Here is a 15,244-nt window from a genome sequence, read left to right on the forward strand (position 1 = left end):
TAAACAGAGCCGTTCCAAACTTTGGGGTGGCTGTGTCTTTTTGATTTTAATTTCCCTAAGCTATAGGACCATAAGTGGAAGTGCCCTAGGTTCTGTTGCTTTGTTTTTTAGATGTTTCAGGAAACACCATACACTTCTCCTGAGTGTCTGTTGGCAATTTACATCCCGCCCATCAGCATAACAAGGCTCCCAGTTCTCAATGGCCTGTTGCCTTTCTGGATTTTACACTTTTTTCAGATGGCCTTTTGACCAGGGGGAAGTGAGACTTCATTGTAGTGCAGATTTCCTTTGGAAGCTTGCTTGGTTGGCCAAAAAGGGCGTATGCGTTTTTTCCTGAATATATTCAGGAAAAAACGCATACGCCCTTTTTGGCCAAGTGCATCATTGTGGACGTTCTGCCTCTTTTCCTATGCTTTCAATGCAATTCCAGTCTACCTCCTGAAATCGGTTTCCTGCAATTCTGCCCCGCTTTCAAGTCCTCTTGGCAGCCTTACTTCAGTCTATTTTTGGACGATAGCTGTCATTTATAACTCTGCAGGTTTGTGAATTACAGTGCCCCTGAGCTCCTTTCTTCAACTCGCTTTCTTGTGACCTGGCCGCAACACCGCAGGATGTCTTCAGGCCCTAATCTGGATCCGGCCCGGCATGCTGAGCCTTTGGTTAATTCCTCTTCCTGGTGGGAAATGAGAGTTAAATTTGCCCGTCCAGACACCTCCAGCTAGCCTCTCATTGGTTCTCGCTATTCCTGTTCATCTTCCGCAGAAATTGCAAACTGGGCCAAACAGGAGGTTAAAGGGACTGACTCTCCAAGTCGGGAGAGTGTTAGTAAAGCGTCTGGAATGTTGCACCCGAGTACCAGGGGAGGAAAACTGAGACATATTTGAACACGTCTCCCGTTCACATGGTTGATCATACTCTGGGTTCCACATGCATGTTTTAGCTGAAGGAAGAATACCTTAAACCTGGAGAGTTGAGACCCGTGTAATGGGTACCATGCAATATGACTTCAAAGGGTCTTCATTTGCTCACCGAACCTCTCCAATCCTATCACTGCTGCGTTTATGCCCCTGTACACACGCTTGATTCTCTTTTGGAGACATAGCAATCCATAGGTTTTAAGATACTTACTTGTCAGGTACATTCTTAGGCGTTTAATATGGGGTGTTGAGTCCATTTCGTTGAGCAAGGAGTAGCTCTTGTCTATTCCATATTTGGCTTAAGGAACTTTATCTGTGCTCATTTCAATCTCTGGTTTTATGCAGCACCCCAACTCACCTTTCCCCTTAAGCAAGCATAAGTTGGTTTTCTAAATTTGAGACCCTGTTCTGTTTTGGAATGCAGTTCCTGTGTAGCCAAGTTTACATTCCGTGTATTAGTGATATCTTATGATGTTTCTTTTTCTGTGTGACTTATTTCAGTTAGAATCATCATACCTGAATCCACTCATTGTGCTGCTAAGGGCCTGATGACACAGATTTCATTGCTGAGTGATATTGCTTTGTAAGTAAATACCACAACTTCTTTATCCATGTTTCACTTTCTGCGATGTTGAACTTGTACTGTAAACGAGGTTCTTGTAAACAGAGCCGTTCCAAACTTTGGGGTGGCTGTGTCTTTTTCATTTTAATTTCCCTAAGCTATAGGACCATAAGTGGAAGTGCCCTAGGTTCTGTTGCTTTGTTTTTTAGATGTTTCAGGAAACACCATACACTTCTCCCGAGTGGTGGTTGGCAAATTACATCCCGCCCATCAGCATAACAAGGCTCCCAGTTCTCCATGGCCTGTCCTGCCTTTCTGGATTTTACACTTTTTTCAGATGGCCCTTTTGACCGGGGGGAAGTGAGACTTCATTGTAGTGCAGATTTCCTTTGCAAACTTGCTTGGTTGGCCAAAAAGGGCGTATGCGTTTTTTCCTGAATATATTCAGGAAAAAACGCATACGCCCTTTTTGGCCAAGTGCATCATTGTGGACGTTCTGCCTCTTTTCCTATGCTTTCAATGCAATTCCAGTCTACCTCCTGAAATCGGTTTCCTGCAATTCTGCCCCGCTTTCAAGTCCTCTTGGCAGCCTTACTTCAGTCTATTTTTGGACGATAGCTGTCATTTATAACTCTGCAGGTTTGTGAATTACAGTGCCCCTGAGCTCCTTTCTTCAACTCGCTTTCTTGTGACCTGGCCGCAACACCGCAGGATGGCTTCAGGCCCTAATCTGGTTCCGGCCCGGCATGCTGAGCCTTTGGTTAATTCCTCTTCCTGGTGGGAAATGAGAGTTAAATTTGCCCGTCCAGACACCTCCAGCTAGCCTCTCATTGGTTCTCGCTATTCCTGTTCATCTTCCGCAGAAATTGCAAACTGGGCCAAACAGGAGGTTAAAGGGACTGACTCTCCAAGTCGGGAGAGTGTTAGTAAAGCGTCTGGAATGTTGCACCCGAGTACCAGGGGAGGAAAACTGAGACATATTTGAACACGTCTCCCGTTCACATGGTTGATCATACTCTGGGTTCCACATGCATGTTTTAGCTGAAGGAAGAATACCTTAAACCTGGAGAGTTGAGACCCGTGTAATGGGTACCATGCAATATGACTTCAAAGGGTCTTCATTTGCTCACCGAACCTCTCCAATCCTATCACTGCTGCGTTTATGCCCCTGTACACACGCTTGATTCTCTTTTGGAGACATAGCAATCCATAGGTTTTAAGATACTTACTAGTCCGGTACATTCTTAGGCGTTTAATATGGGGTTTTGAGTCCATTTCGTTGAGCAAGGAGTAGCTCTTGTCTATTCCATATTTGGCTTAAGGAACTTTATCTGTGCTCATTTCAATCTCTGGTTTTATGCAGCACCCCAACTCACCTTTCCCCTTAAGCAAGCATAAGTTGGTTTTCTAAATTTGAGACCCTGTTCTGTTTTGGAATGCAGTTCCTGTGTAGCCAAGTTTACATTCCGTGTATTAGTGATATCTTATGATGTTTCTTTTTCTGTGTGACTTATTTCAGTTAGAATCATCGTACCTGAATCCACTCATTGTGCTGCTAAGGGCCTGATGACATAGATTTCATTGCTGAGTGATATTGCTTTGTAAGTGAATACCACAACTTCTTTATCCATTTTTCACTTTCTGCGATGTTGAACTTGTACTGTAAACGAGGTTCTTGTAAACAGAGCCGTTCCAAACTTTGGGGTGGCTGTGTCTTTTTGATTTTAATTTCCCTAAGCTATAGGACCATAAGTGGAAGTGCCCTAGGTTCTGTTGCTTTGTTTTTTAGATGTTTCAGGAAACACCATACACTTCTCCTGAGTGTCTGTTGGCAATTTACATCCCGCCCATCAGCATAACAAGGCTCCCAGTTCTCAATGGCCTGTTGCCTTTCTGGATTTTACACTTTTTTCAGATGGCCTTTTGACCAGGGGGAAGTGAGACTTCATTGTAGTGCAGATTTCCTTTGGAAGCTTGCTTGGTTGGCCAAAAAGGGCGTATGCGTTTTTTCCTGAATATATTCAGGAAAAAACGCATACGCCCTTTTTGGCCAAGTGCATCATTGTGGACGTTCTGCCTCTTTTCCTATGCTTTCAATGCAATTCCAGTCTACCTCCTGAAATCGGTTTCCTGCAATTCTGCCCCGCTTTCAAGTCCTCTTGGCAGCCTTACTTCAGTCTATTTTTGGACGATAGCTGTCATTTATAACTCTGCAGGTTTGTGAATTACAGTGCCCCTGAGCTCCTTTCTTCAACTCGCTTTCTTGTGACCTGGCCGCAACACCGCAGGATGTCTTCAGGCCCTAATCTGGATCCGGCCCGGCATGCTGAGCCTTTGGTTAATTCCTCTTCCTGGTGGGAAATGAGAGTTAAATTTGCCCGTCCAGACACCTCCAGCTAGCCTCTCATTGGTTCTCGCTATTCCTGTTCATCTTCCGCAGAAATTGCAAACTGGGCCAAACAGGAGGTTAAAGGGACTGACTCTCCAAGTCGGGAGAGTGTTAGTAAAGCGTCTGGAATGTTGCACCCGAGTACCAGGGGAGGAAAACTGAGACATATTTGAACACGTCTCCCGTTCACATGGTTGATCATACTCTGGGTTCCACATGCATGTTTTAGCTGAAGGAAGAATACCTTAAACCTGGAGAGTTGAGACCCGTGTAATGGGTACCATGCAATATGACTTCAAAGGGTCTTCATTTGCTCACCGAACCTCTCCAATCCTATCACTGCTGCGTTTATGCCCCTGTACACACGCTTGATTCTCTTTTGGAGACATAGCAATCCATAGGTTTTAAGATACTTACTTGTCAGGTACATTCTTAGGCGTTTAATATGGGGTTTTGAGTCCATTTCGTTGAGCAAGGAGTAGCTCTTGTCTATTCCATATTTGGCTTAAGGAACTTTATCTGTGCTCATTTCAATCTCTGGTTTTATGCAGCACCCCAACTCACCTTTCCCCTTAAGCAAGCATAAGTTGGTTTTCTAAATTTGAGACCCTGTTCTGTTTTGGAATGCAGTTCCTGTGTAGCCAAGTTTACATTCCGTGTATTAGTGATATCTTATGATGTTTCTTTTTCTGTGTGACTTATTTCAGTTAGAATCATCATACCTGAATCCACTCATTGTGCTGTTAAGGGCCTGATGACACAGATTTCATTGCTGAGTGATATTGCTTTGTAAGTAAATACCACAACTTCTTTATCCATTTTTCACTTTCTGCGATGTTGAACTTGTACTGTAAATGAGGTTCTTGTAAACAGAGCCGTTCCAAACTTTGAGGTGGCTGTGTCTTTTTCATTTTAATTTCCTTAAGCTATAGGACCATAAGTGGAAGTGCCCTAGGTTCTGTTGCTTTGTTTTTTAGTTGTTTCAGGAAACACCATACACTTCTCCCAAGTGGTTCTTGGCAATTTACATCCCACCCATCAGCATAACAAGGCTCCCAGTTCTCCATGGCCTGTCCTGCCTTTCTGGATTTTACCCTTTTTTCAGATGGCCCTTTTGACCGGGGGGAAGTGAGACTTCATTGTAGTGCAGATTTCCTTTGCAAGCTTGCTTGGTTGGCCAAAAAGGGCGTATGCGTTTTTTCCTGAATATATTCAGGAAAAAACGCATACGCCCTTTTTGGCCAAGTGCATCATTGTGGACGTTCTGCCTCTTTTCCTATGCTTTCAATGCAATTCCAGTCTACCTCCTGAAATCGGTTTCCTGCAATTCTGCCCCGCTTTCAAGTCCTCTTGGCAGCCTTACTTCAGTCTATTTTTGGACGATAGCTGTCATTTATAACTCTGCAGGTTTGTGAATTACAGTGCCCCTGAGCTCCTTTCTTCAACTCGCTTTCTTGTGACCTGGCCGCAACACCGCAGGATGGCTTCAGGCCCTAATCTGGTTCCGGCCCGGCATGCTGAGCCTTTGGTTAATTCCTCTTCCTGGTGGGAAATGAGAGTTGAATTTGCCCGTCCAGACACCTCCAGCTAGCCTCTCATTGGTTCTCGCTATTCCTGTTCATCTTCCGCAGAAATTGCAAACTGGGCCAAACAGGAGGTTAAAGGGACTGACTCTCCAAGTCGGGAGAGTGTTAGTAAAGCGTCTGGAATGTTGCACCCGAGTACCAGGGGAGGAAAACTGAGACATATTTGAACACGTCTCCCGTTCACATGGTTGATCATACTCTGGGTTCCACATGCATGTTTTAGCTGAAGGAAGAATACCTTAAACCTGGAGAGTTGAGACCCGTGTAATGGGTACCATGCAATATGACTTCAAAGGGTCTTCATTTGCTCACCGAACCTCTCCAATCCTATCACTGCTGCGTTTATGCCCCTGTACACACGCTTGATTCTCTTTTGGAGACATAGCAATCCATAGGTTTTAAGATACTTACTAGTCAGGTACATTCTTAGGCGTTTAATATGGGGTTTTGAGGCCATTTCGTTGAGCAAGGAGTAGCTCTTGTCTATTCCATATTTGGCTTAAGGAACTTTATCTGTGCTCATTTCAATCTCTGGTTTTATGCAGCACCCCAACTCACCTTTACCCTTAAGCAAGCATAAGTTGGTTTTCTAAATTTGAGACCCTGTTCTGTTTTGGAATGCAGTTCCTGTGTAGCCAAGTTTACATTCCGTGTATTAGTGATATCTTATGATGTTTCTTTTTCTGTGTGACTTATTTCAGTTAGAATCATCATACCTGAATCCACTCATTGTGCTGCTAAGGGCCTGATGACACAGATTTCATTGCTGAGTGATATTGCTTTGTAAGTAAATACCACAACTTCTTTATCCATTTTTCACTTTCTGCGATGTTGAACTTGTACTGTAAACGAGGTTCTTGTAAACAGAGCCGTTCGAAACTTTGGGGTGGCTGTTTCTTTTTCATTTTAATTTCCCTAATCTATAGGACCATAAGTGGAAGTGCCCTAGGTTCTGTTGCTGTGTTTTTTAGTTGTTTCAGGAAACACCATACACTTCTCCCAAGTGGTTCTTGGCAGTTGACATCCCGCCCATCAGCATAACAAGGCTCCCAGTTCTCCATGGCCTGTCCTGCCTTTCGGGATTTTACACTTTTTTCAGATGGCCCTTTTGACCGGGGGGAAGTGAGACTTCATTGTAGTGCAGATTTCCTTTGCAAGCTTGCTTGGTTGGCCAAAAAGGGCGTATGCGTTTTTTCCTGAATATATTCAGGAAAAAACGCATATGCCCTTTTTGGCCAAGTGCATCATTGTGGACGTTCTGCCTCTTTTCCTATGCTTTCAATGCAATTCCAGTCTACCTCCTGAAATCGGTTTCCTGCAATTCTGCCCCGCTTTCAAGTCCTCTTGGCAGCCTTACTTCAGTCTATTTTTGGACGATAGCTGTCATTTATAACTCTGCAGGTTTGTGAATTACAGTGCCCCTGAGCTCCTTTCTTCAACTCGCTTTCTTGTGACCTGGCCGCAACACCGCAGGATGGCTTCAGGCCCTAATCTCGTTGCGGCACGGCACGCTGAGCCTTTGGTTAATTCCTCTTCCTGGTGGGAAATGAGAGTTAAATTTGCCCGTCCAGACTCCTACAGGTAATCTCTCATTGGTTCTCGCTATTCCTGTTCATCTTCCGCAGAAATTGCAAACTGGGCCAAACAGGAGGTTAAAGGGACTGACTCTCCAAGTCGGGAGAGTGTTAGTAAAGCGTCTGGAATGTTGCACCCGAGTACCAGGGGAGGAAAACTGAGACATATTTGAACACGTCTCCCGTTCACATGGTTGATCATACTCTGGGTTCCACATGCATGTTTTAGCTGAAGGAAGAATACCTTAAACCTGGAGAGTTAAGACCCGTGTAATGGGTACCATGCAATATGACTTCAAAGGGTCTTCATTTGCTCACCGAACCTCTCCAATCCTATCACTGCTGCGTTTATGCCCCTGTACACATGCTTGATTCTCTTTCGGAGACATAGCAATCCATAGGTTTTAAGATACTTACTAGTCAGGTACATTCTTAGGCGTTTAATATGCGGTGTTGAGTCCATTTCGTTGAGCAAGGAGTAGCTCTTGTCTATTCCATATTTGGCTTAAGGAACTTTATCTGTGCTCATTTCAATCTCTGGTTTGATGCAGCACCCCAACTCACCTTTCCCCTTAAGCAAGCATAAGTTGGTTTTCTAAATTTGAGACCCTGTTCTGTTCTGTAATTCAGTTCCTGTGTAGCCAAGTTTCCATTCCGTGTATTACTGATATCTTATGATGTTTCTTTTTCTGTGTGACTTATTTCAGTTAGAATCATCATACCTGAATCCACTCATTGTGCTGCTAAGGGCCTGATGACACAGATTTCATTGCTGAGTGATATTGCTTTGTAAGTAAATACCACAACTTCTTTATCCATTTTTCACTTTCTGCGATGTTGAACTTGTACTGTAAACGAGGTTCTTGTAAACAGAGCCGTTCCAAACTTTGGGGTGGCTGTGTCTTTTTGATTTTAATTTCCCTAAGCTATAGGACCATAAGTGGCAGTGCCCTAGGTTCTGTTGCTTTGTTTTTTAGATATTTCAGGAAACACCATACACTTCTCCCGAGTGGTTGCTGGCAATTTACATCCCGCCCATCAGCATAACAAGGCTCCCAGTTCTCCATGGCCTGTCCTGCCTTTCTGGATTTTACACTTTTTTCAGATGGCCCTTTTGACCGGAGGGAAGTGAGACTTCATTGTAGTGCAGATTTCCTTTGCAAGCTTGCTTGGTTGGCCAAAAAGGGCGTATGCGTTTTTTCCTGAATATATTCAGGAAAAAACGCATACGCCCTTTTTGGCCAAGTGCATCATTTTGGACCTTCTGCCTCTTTTCCTATGCTTTCAATGCAATTCCAGTCTACCACCTGAAATCGGTTTCCTGCAATTCTGCCCTGCTTTCAAGTCCTCTTGGCAGCCTTACTTCAGTCTATTTTTGGACGATAGCTGTCATTTATAACTCTGCAGGTTTGTGAATTACAGTGTCCCTGAGCTCCTTTCTTCAACTCGCTTTCTTGTGACCTGGCCGCAACACCGCAGGATGGCTTCAGGCCCTAATCTGGTTCTGGCACGGCACGCTGAGCCTTTGGTTAATTCCTCTTCCTGGTGGGAAATGAGAGTTATATTTGCCCATCCAGACACCTCCAGCTAGTCTTTCATTGGTTCTCGCTATTCCTGTTCATCTTCCGCAGAAATTGCAAACTGGGCCAAACAGGAAGTTAAAGGGACTGACTCTCCAAGTGGGGAGAGTGTTAGTAAAGCGTCTGGAATGTTGCACCCGAGTACCAGGGTACGAAAACTGAGACATATTTGAACACGTCTCCCGATCACATGGTTGATCATACTCTAGGTTCCACATGCATGTTTTAGATGAAGGAAGAATACCTTAAAGCTGGGTAGTTGAAACCCGTGGAATGGGTACCATGCAATATGACTTCAAAGGGTCTTCATTTGCTCACGAACCTCTCCAATCCTATCACTGCTGCGTTTATGCCCCTGTACACGTGCTTGTTTCTCTTTCGGAGACATAGCAATCCATAGGTTTTAAGATACTTACTAGTCAGGTGCATTCTTAGGCGTTTAATATGGGGTTTTGTGTCCATTTCGTTGAGCAAGGAGTAGCTCTTGTCTATTCCATATTTGGCTTAAGGAACTTTATCTGTACTCATTTCAATCTCTGGTTTTATGCAGCACCCCAACTCACCTTTCACCTTAAGCAAGCATAAGTTGGTTTTCTAAATTTGAGACCCTGTTCTGTGTTGGAATGCAGTTCCTGTGTAGCCAAGTTTACATTCCGTGTATTAGTGATATCTTATGATGTTTCTTTTTCTGTGTGACTTATTTCAGTTAGAATCATCGTACCTGAATCCACTCATTATGCTGCTACGGGCCTGATGACATAGATTTCATTGCTGAGTGATACTGCATTGTACGTAAGTACCACAAGTTCTTTATCCATTTTTCACTTTCTGTGATATTGAACTTGTACGGTAAACGAGGTTCTTGTAAACGGAGGCGTCCCAAACTTTGGGGTGGCTGTGTCTTTTTGATTTTAATTTCCCTAAGCTATAGGACCATAAGCGCAAGTGCCCTAGGCTCTGTTGCTTTGTTTTTTAGATGTTTCAGGAAACACCATACACTTCTCCTGAGGGTCTGTTGGCAATTTACATCCCGCCCATCAGCATAACAAGGCTCCCAGTTCTCCATGGCCTGTCCTGCCTTTCTGGATTTTACACTTTTTTCAGATGGCCCTTTTGACCGGGGGGAAGTGAGACTTCATTGTAGTGCAGATTTCCTTTGCAAGTTTGCTTGGTTGGCCAAAAAGGGCATATGCGTTTTTTCCTGAATATATTCAGGAAAAAACGCATACGCCCTTTTTGGCCAAGTGCATCATTGTGGACGTTCTGCCTCTTTTCCTATGCTTTCGATGCAATTCCAGTCTACCTCCTGAAATCGGTTTCCTGCAATTCTGCCCCGCTTTCAAGTCCTCTTGGCAGCCTTACTTCAGTATATTTTTGGACGATAGCTGTCATTGATAACTCTGCAGGTTTGTGAATTACAGTGCCCCTGAGCTCCTTTCTTCAACTCGCTTTCTTGTGACCTGGCCGCAACACTGCAGGATGTCTTCAGGCCCTAATCTGGTTCTGGCACGGCACGCTGAGCCTTTGGTTAATTCCTCTTCCTGGTGGGAAATGAGAGTTAAATTTGCCCGTCCAGACATCTCCAGCTAGCCTCTCATTGGTTCTCGCTATTCCTGTTCATCTTCCGCAGAAATTGGAAACTGGGCCAAACAGGAGGTTAAAGGCGCTGACTCTCCAAGTGGGGAGAGTGTTAGTAAAGCGTCTGGAATGTTGCACCCGAGTACCAGGGTACGAAAACTGAGACATATTTGAACAGGTCTCCCGATCACATGGTTGATCATACTCTAGGTTCCACATGCAATTTTTAGCTGAAGGAAGAATACCTAAAACCTGGGTAGTTAAAACCCGTGGAATGGGTACCATGCAATATGATTTCAAAGGGTTTTCATTTGCTCACCGAACCTCTCCAATCCTATCACTGCTGCGTTTATGCACCTGCACACATGCTTGATTCTCTTTCGGAGACATAGCAATCCATAGGTTTTAAGATACTTACTAGTCAGGTACATTCTTAGGCGTTTAATATGCGGTGTTGAGTCCATTTCGTTGAGCAAGGAGTAGCTCTTGTCTATTCCATATTTGGCTTAAGGAACTTTATCTGTGCTCATTTCAATCTCTGGTTTTATGCAGCACCCCAACTCACCTTTCCCCTTAAGCAAGCATAAGTTCGTTTTCTAAATTTGAGACCCTGTTCTGTTCTGTAATTCAGTTCCTGTGTAGCCAAGTTTCCATTCCGTGTATTACTGATATCTTATGATGTTTCTTTTTCTGTGTGACTTATTTCAGTTAGAATCATCATACCTGAATCCACTCATTGTGCTGCTAAGGGCCTGATGACATAGATTTCATTGCTGAGTGATATTGCTTTGTAAGTGAATACCACAACTTCTTTATCCATTTTTCACTTTCTGCGATGTTGAACTTGTACTGTAAACGAGGTTCTTGTAAACAGAGCCGTTCCAAACATTGGGGTGGCTGTGTCTTTTTGATTTTAATTTCCCTAAGCTATAGGACCATAAGTGGAAGTGCCCTAGGCTCTGTTGCTTTGTTTTTTAGATGTTTCAGGAAACACCATACACTTCTCCCGAGTGGTTGTTGGCAATTTACATCCCGCCCATCAGCATAACAAGGCTCCCAGTTCTCCATGGCCTGTCCTGCCTTTCTGGATTTTACACTTTTATTAGATGGCCCTTTTGACCGGGGGGAAGTGAGACTTCATTGTAGTGCAGATTTCTTTGCAAGCTTGCTTGGTTGGCCAAAAAGGGCGTATGCGTTTTTTCCTGAATATATTCAGGAAAAAACGCATACGCCCTTTTTGGCCAAGTGCATCATTGTGGACGTTCTGCCTCTTTTCCTATGCTTTCAATGCAATTCCAGTCTACCTCCTGAAATCGGTTTCCTGCAATTCTGCCCCGCTTTCAAGTCCTGTTGGCAGCCTTACTTCAGTATATTTTTGGACGATAGCTGTCATTTATAACTCTGCAGGTTTGTGAATTACAGTGCCCCTGAGCTCCTTTCTTCAACTCGCTTTCTTTTGAGCTGGCCGCAACACCGCAGGATGGCTTCAGGCCCTAATCTGGTTCCGGTACGGCACGCTGAGCCTTTGGTTATTTCCTCTTCCTGGTGGGAAATGAGAGTTAAATTTGCCCGTCCAGACATCTCCAGCTAGCCTCTCATTGGTTCTCGCTATTCCTGTTCATCTTCCGCAGAAATTGGAAACTGTGCCAAACAGGAGGTTAAAGGCGCTGACTCTCCAAGTGGGGAGAGTGTTAGTAAAGCGTCTGGAATGTTGCACCCGAGTACCAGGGTACGAAAACTGAGACATATTTGAACAGGTCTCCAGATCACATGGTTGATCATACTCTAGGTTCCACATGCATGTTTTAGTTGAAGGAAGAATACCTAAAACCTGGGTAGTTGAAACCCGTGTAAAGGGTACCATGCAATATGATTTCAAAGGGTCTTCATTTGCTCACCGAACCTCTCCAATCCTATCACTGCTGCGTTTATGCACCTGCACACATGCTTGATTCTCTTTCGGAGACATGGCAATCCATAGGTTTTAAGATACTTACTAGTCAGGTACATTCTTAGGCGTTTAATATGCGGTGTTGAGTCCATTTCGTTGAGCAAGGAGTAGCTCTTGTCTATTCCATATTTGGCTTAAGGAACTTTATCTGTGCTCATTTCAATCTCTGGTTTTATGTAGCACCCCAACTCACCTTTCCCCTTAAGTAAGCATAAGTTGGTTTTCTAAATATGAGACCCTGTTCTGTTCTGTAATTCAGTTCCTGTGTAGCCAAGTTTACATTCCGTGTATTACTGATATCTTATGATATTTCTTTTTCTGTGTGACTTATTTCAGTTAGAATCATCATACCTGAATCCACTCATTGTGCTGCTAAGGGCCTGATGACACAGATTTCATTGCTGCGTGATATTGCTTTGTAAGTAAATACCACAAATTCTTTATCCATTTTTCACTTTCTGCGATGTTGAACTTGTACTGTAAACGAGGTTCTTGTAAACAGAGCCGTTCCAAACTTTGGGGTGGCTGTGTCTTTTTGATTTTAATTTCCCTAAGCTATAGGACCATAAGTGGAAGTGCCCTAGGTTCTGTTGCTTTGTATTTTAGATGTTTCAGGAAACACCATACACTTCTCCCGAGTGGTTGTTGGCAATTTACATCCCGCCCATCAGCATAACAAGGCTCCCAGTTCTCCATGGCCTGTCCTGCCTTTCTGGATTTTACACTTTTTTCAGATGGCCCTTTTGACCGGGGGGAAGTGAGACTTCATTGTAGTGCAGATTTCCTTTGCAAGCTTGCTTGGTTGGCCAAAAAGGGCGTATGCGTTTTTTCCTGAATATATTCAGGAAAAAACGCATACGCCCTTTTTGGCCAAGTGCATCATTGTGGACGTTCGGCCTCTTTTCCTATGCTTTCAATGCAATTCCAGTCTACCTCCTGAAATCGGTTTCCTGCAATTCTGCCCCGCTTTCAAGTCCTCTTGGCAGCCTTACTTCAGTCTATTTTTGGACGATAGCTGTCATTTATAACTCTGCAGGTTTGTGAATTACAGTGCCCCTGAGCTCCTTTCTTCAACTCGCTTTCTTGTGACCTGGCCGCAACACCGCAGGATGGCTTCAGGCCCTAATCTGGTTCCGGCACGGCACGCTGAGCCTTTGGTTAATTCCTCTTCCTGGTGGGAAATGAGAGTTAAATTTGCCCGTCCAGACACCTCCAGCTAGTCTCTCATTGGTTCTCGCTATTCCTGTTCATCTTCCGCAGAAATTGCAAACTGGGCCAAACAGGAGGTTAAAGGCGCTGACTCTCCAAGTGGGGAGAGTGTTAGTAAAGCGTCTGGAATGTTGCACCCGAGTACCAGGGGAGGAAAACTGAGACATATTTGAACACGTCTCCCGTTCACATGGTTGATCATACTCTAGGTTCCACATGCATGTTTTAGCTGAATGAAGAATACCTAAAAACTGGGTAGTTGAAACCCGTGGAATGGGTACCATGCAATATGACTTCAAAGGGTCTTCATTTGCTCACCGAACCTCTCCAATCCTATCACTGCTGCGTTTATGCCCCTGTACACATGCTTGATTCTCTTTCGGAGACATAGCAATCCATAGGTTTTAATATACTTACTAGTCAGGTACATTCTTAGGCTTTTAATATGCGGTGTTGAGTCCATTTCGTTGAGCAAGGAGTAGCTCTTGTCTATTCCATATTTGGCTTAAGGAACTTTATCTGTGCTCATTTCAATCTCTGGTTTTATGCAGCACCCCAACTCACCTTTCCCCTTAAGCAAGCATAAGTTGGTTTTCGAAATTTGAGACCCTGTTCTGTTCTGTAATTCAGTTCCTGTGTAGCCAAGTTTACATTCCGTGTATTACTGATATCTTATGATGTTTCTTTTTCTGTGTGACTTATTTCAGTTAGAATCATCATACCTGAATCCACTCATTGTGCTGCTAAGGGCCTGATGACACAGATTTCATTGCTGAGTGATATTGCTTTTTAAGTAAATACCACAAATTCTTTATGCATTTTTCACTTTCTGCGATGTTGAACTTGTACTGTAAACGAGGTTCTTGTAAACAGAGCTGTTCCAAACTTTGGGGTGGCTGTGTCTTTTTGATTTTAAATTCCCTAAGCTATAGGACCATAAGTGGAAGTGCCCTAGGCTCTGTTGCTTTGTTTTTTAGATGTTTCAGGAAACACCATACACTCCTCCGGAGTGTCTGTCGGCAATTTCCATCCCGCCCATCAGCATAACAAGGCTCCCAGTTCTCCATGGCCTGTCCTGCCTTTCTGGATTTTACACTTTTTTCAGAGGGCCCTTTTGACCGGGGGGAAGTGAGACTTCATTGTAGTGCAGATTTCCTTTGCAAGCTTGCTTGGATGGCCAAAAAGGGCGTATGCGTTTTTTCCTGAATATATTCAGGAAAAAACGCATACGCCCTTTTTGGCCAAGTGCATCATTGTGGACGTTCTGCCTCTTTTCCTATGCTTTCAATGCAATTCCAGTCTACCTCCTGAAATCGGTTTCCTGCAATTCTGCCCCGTTTTCAAGTCCTCTTGGCAGCCTTACTTCAGTCTATTTTTGGACGATAGCTGTCATTTATAACTCTGCAGGTTTGTGAATTACAGTGCCCCTGAGCTCCTTTCTTCAACTCGCTTTCTTGTGACCTGGCCGCAACACCGCATGATGGCTTCAGGCCCTAATCTGGTTCCGGCACGGCACGCTGAGCCTTTGGTTAATTCCTCTTCCTGGTGGGAAATGAGAGTTAAATTTGCCCGTCCAGACACCTCCAGCTAGTCTCTCATTGGTTCTCGCTATTCCTGTTCATCTTCCGCGGAAATTGCAAACTGGGCCAAACAGGAGGTTAAAGGGACTGACTCTCCAAGTCGGGAGAGTGTTAGTAAAGCGTCTGGAATATTGCACCCGAGTACCAGGGTACGAAAACTGAGACATATTTGAACACGTCTCCCGATCACATGGTTGATCATACTCTAGGTTCCACATGCATGTTTTAGCTGAAGGAAGAATACCTTAAACCTGGGTAGTTGAAACCCGTGGAATGGGTACCATGCAATATGACTTCAAAGGGTCTTCATTTGCTCAC

The 15,244-nt window shown here is 44.1% G+C and overlaps 1 long non-coding RNA gene across 18 annotated transcripts in view; it reads left to right on the forward strand.

Annotated features, from left to right (window-relative positions):
• Positions 1–15,244, forward strand: part of LOC307181094 — a 500,233-nt gene that overhangs the window by 203,607 nt on the left and 281,382 nt on the right. For 17 of the 18 annotated variants that reach the window (XR_013825874.1, XR_013825875.1, XR_013825876.1 and 14 more), the window contains exon 2: positions 14,054–14,139. This is a non-coding gene — a long non-coding RNA (uncharacterized lncRNA). Of the gene's footprint in view, positions 1–12,536; positions 12,556–14,053; positions 14,140–15,244 lie in introns of those variants that run through there. The other variant, XR_013825891.1, reaches the window with a different exon arrangement.

The sequence above is a fragment of the Stenella coeruleoalba genome, assembly GCF_951394435.1.
Source record: "Stenella coeruleoalba genome assembly, contig: scaffold_57, whole genome shotgun sequence".
Classification (NCBI taxonomy): Eukaryota; Metazoa; Chordata; class Mammalia; order Artiodactyla; family Delphinidae; genus Stenella; species Stenella coeruleoalba.